Source organism: Schistocerca nitens, chromosome 7 (genome assembly GCF_023898315.1).
Source record: "Schistocerca nitens isolate TAMUIC-IGC-003100 chromosome 7, iqSchNite1.1, whole genome shotgun sequence".
Classification (NCBI taxonomy): domain Eukaryota; kingdom Metazoa; phylum Arthropoda; class Insecta; order Orthoptera; family Acrididae; genus Schistocerca; species Schistocerca nitens.
In genome coordinates this window covers 211,683,406-211,687,834 of record NC_064620.1, presented here as the reverse complement: position 1 = coordinate 211,687,834, position 4,429 = coordinate 211,683,406, and the positions used below count along the sequence as shown (strand labels likewise).

Below are 4,429 nucleotides of genomic sequence, written 5' to 3'. Positions count from 1 at the left end.
GGGATTTTGAGCAAGAAGTGTTCTCTCGGTTATGTCACATAAATGTTTGATGACATTCATGTCGGGAGATCTGGGTGGCCACATCGTTCACTTGAATTGTCAAGAAAGTTCTGCAAACCAATTACGTTCAATTGTGGACCGACGACATCGCGCGTCATCATCCACAAAAATTCCAACGTTTTTTGGGAACATGAAGTCCACGAAGGGCTGTAGATGATCCGTGATCAATTGAGAAGGACCATAGGACTGTTCGATCTAAGAACCTGAAGATGGCTATTATACTACAATGCAAACTAAAGTAAGGTTTTGTAAGTAGAGTTTCTGTAATTTTAGTGTGTTTGAGCCAAATATGGCCCAGCTATACCTATTTTAATTACTTTTTCCAATATTTGTATTGGGGTTTCTTTGATTTCATTGTAAGCGGCCAAAATAGTTCATTCTAAATTCTTCATTTACGCAAACCCAAAGTTTATCTAAAAATTACACGTCTGAAAGAAGACGCTTGTCTTTCATACTGAGGTCTCTTCGCAATACGTTGTATACGACTAGAATGTGGTTTTCAGTGTACACAGATCCATATTTTTTCCTATTTCAATGACCACAGTATATGCGAGATCGAATGTAAACTACAGGAAGTTGAGACTAATAAAGAGAAAATTGAGGTTAACAATAAACATAAAACTTTGCGATGACATAGTAAGCTAAGCTAGTATGGATTCAAAGTCGGAAAAGGCAATGAGATCATAAAGAGCAGAAAAAAAGGCAAAGAGGGCATTACGCTGCAAAAGAAATCTACTAGTATCCAACATGAACCTCAGATTGAGGGTCTAATTTCCGATAATTTACACATAGAGCACACCACTGTTCGGAAGTGAATCATGGACTAAGAGAAAAGAAGACTAAAAGAAAAGAAACCATTTGATAAATGCTGATGTTGACAATTAGTTAAGTTGCTCATACTGAGTAATAAAGGGCGATCTGTAAATATTCACTTGTAGGAAGACCACTTCTCAACCAAGATCGCATTCGTAAAACCTTTATTCATGATAACCGGTTTCGATTAAACGAAGTTAGCACCATTTGATTTGTGAACAGTGGACATAAAGTGTAAGATATATTTAATTACGAAAGTAGCGTACAATGTCATAAATGTTGTACATGGAGTGAAATGAATTATTATTACATACAAATCGCTAATGGTTTATACATGTGTCCAGTTAGAGCTACAAAAGTAGTTCATATCTTAATTAGCTGGACAGTTGACGTACGATGTATTGTCATGTCGCCGGCCGCGGTGGTCTAGCGGTTCTGGCGCTGCAGTCCGGAACCGCGGGACTGTTACGGTCGCAGGTTCGAATCCTGCCTCGGGCATGGGTGTGTGTGATGTCCTTAGGTTAGTTAGGTTTAAGTAGTTCTAAGTTCTAGGGGACTTATGACCTAAGATGTTGAGTCCCATAGTGCTCAGAGCCATTTGAACCATTTTATTGTCATGTCAAAGTTAAAATGAATGTTAAAGTTAAAACCCGTATTTTCAATATGTTTCGCCAAGTGCAGTTACATCCCACATTGAAGTCGCAGAGTACAACACTGATACAAGAGCGCCGCTGAACTGACATATGGCAAAAGTTCATAGTGAACATATTCACAATTTGTACCGCTAGAGGACGCATGTGTATTAATGTCACTGTCAACTGAAGGTATAAAGACGTAATTTTAATAAAGATATGATAATGGTATACAGTTATAAAAAAAGTAAGTCTCAGAACCAAGATAATAATGTGACATTGGTCACAAAGGAAATCCACTGAGAGTCTGAAAGATTTAGATAAAATAGGACACTGTAGGCTATTTTTCATATTTTAACTTGCTTTACACATTATGTACAATATTTATCGTTAAGATGATGTTCTTCCGTTTTTCAGAAACTGGTTATTACAAACAAAGATTTTACAAATGCAAACTTAGGTTGAGAAGTTATCTTCTTTGAAGTTGAATCAGTAGACAACTGTTGAAAATTAGACGAACTGGTGTGATAAGAAAACTGGAGGTCCTCCACACATCGGCGAGAGAGACAATATGTGGAAAACACAAACAAGACGAAGGGATATGATGATACAACACGTAATAAGATGACATAGAATATCTTCTATTGTACTAGAGGGAAATGTAGAAGGCCGGAAGCGTAGAGGAAAAATGGAACTGAGATCCTCCAACAAACCAACAAATAATTCAGGACGTTGAATGTAAGTGCTGTCTTGGGATGAAGACGTTGGCATGGGAGAGAGAGTTGCACGGCGCATGAAACAATCCAGAAGATGGATAACCCATAGCAAAGGAGCTTCGGGAGTGGCAACGTATTTGGCCCTGAGGCACATATGCAAACGTTAAGGTACAGATTCTATACTTGGACGCACTGGCTGTGGGACTTTGATGGCTAACTATCACAGTAAATTAACATTCCGAGGAACGCTCATCATAGCACCATCAATTGCACTGAGAGTGCTAACTGACACATAAATTGCTAGATATCGCTCATGAGTGTCTCTGTTATTCTACTTTATACCAAACAAAACGATGCAGATTGCATTTTTTATTGTAGCTACTAAATGTTTGACGCCATGACTCGTAAGGGACATAAGAGTAAATAATGAAGAATACTTGTATAGATACAAAGAAAGGTTTTATGGTCATAAGAAGAACATTATAGCCAAACATTCATGACACAGTCATTAAACAGCTACATTTACAGTAGATTACGTATCACTGTGGGCAACGGCCTTGCCGCAGTGGATACACCGGTTCCCGTGAGATCACCGAAGTTAAGCGCTGTCGGGCGTGGCCGGCACTTGGATGGGTGACCATCCAGCCGCCATGCGCTGTTGCCATGTTTCGGGGTGCACTCAGCCTCGTGATGCCAATTGAGGACCTACTCGACCGAATAGTAGCGGCTCCGGTCAAAGAAACCCATCATAACGACCGGGAGAGCGGTGTGCTGACCACACACCCCTTCTATCCGCATCCTCTACTGAGGATGACACGGCGGTCGGATGGTCCCGATGGGCCACTTGTGGCCTGAAGACTGTGGATGAACCCGTAAGAGGTTAATTTCAACAATAGTCCATTTATATTTAGCTGCATATTCCCAGTGCGAGATAAATATCCATGTATCACTCATAAGGAAAGTTGTTGGTCGGTTTATCGTTATCCATTCATTCGCTAAACGTCAGAACGATCCGTAGAGCGACAAAAAGAGGACATTGGGCAAGGAACTAGCTGTCTCAATAAGGGGAGTATTCTCACATTCGAATTATTTCATTATCAAAAAGCGAATTGTATGTTTATTGATTGATTAATGTAGTTGCTTATTTATACTGCCAATTTTAAAACCATTGATTTCTCTCCTTCTTCTAATCATGTACAGTACCTGAGGAAATGTACCCAGACAACTATCACTGAGCACTAATTTAGAGTGTACCCACCCTTTGTCTTATAAGGAACGCTTAAACAATGAAGTGCCGGACAATTCTGTGGAGCAATGGCAGGCAATTTTCCTCAATAGCGGAACCTGGAGAGGGTCGTCATTTTCGATGCTGGGATCTGGAGTCGACGTTCAAAGTTATTCAGAAGAATTTTATTCGGCTTCAGGTCGGGATTCTGGGCAGACCAGACCATAACAGGTGTATTATTGTCCACGAACTATCGCCCCACAATTGTTGCTTTCTTCTCTTTTATTCTCAATGTTTACAAGTCGTCGTTTTTTTCGCACCAGCCTTGGTTGTTGCTTATTCTGCTGCATGTTGGGCTTTAGGTGACATTCGTCACGTCAAGTCAGTGGTTGTACGCCAAGAAGATGATGTGATGGTGTCAGTGGCCCTGGTGCTATGGCAAGTTGCTGGCGAGCAAGTGCTGCCACTGTCCATCACAGAATGGTCTCTTACCAACTGCTGGAGTGTCGTCGGTCCCTCTCTGAATTCTATGATGACCCGTCCATGATGTATCTCAAGTCATTGGTCGCATGGTCAATTGATCTCCTCCCTACCGCTGGTACGTATCAGCACCTGGAAGTGCCTGAGTGTTGAACGGGAATGCAGACTCGTAGAGGCCTTTTTGCTGGTTTGTGCATTCCGATGCACTGGTCACATCCTGCTTCTGCCTTTGTTTCTTGCATATCTTTTGCTGTGGCAATGTTTCTGATTTCTACACCCTACTGTTCTGTCCCATAATACAGGTATCATCCAATAACTAGTCCATGTTCGAAGTCACTGAACTGACACAACCGAGCCATCCTGCTATTACTGCTTCTGTATTGACATTATTCCTGAGCTTTCACCACACTGCGGGAAATGCATTTAACATGCAGTTAGAAATAACAAAATAACGATTACATAAATAGTGTATACATTAGCAGCTATGCTGGTAAAACAAAAAT

At 40.8% G+C, this 4,429-nt stretch overlaps 1 pseudogene; it reads left to right on the top strand.

Annotated features, from left to right (window-relative positions):
• Positions 1-2,768: 2,768 nt before the first annotated feature.
• On the top strand, positions 2,769-2,885 carry LOC126196074 (5S ribosomal RNA; annotated as a pseudogene).
• Positions 2,886-4,429: the final 1,544 nt, after the last annotated feature.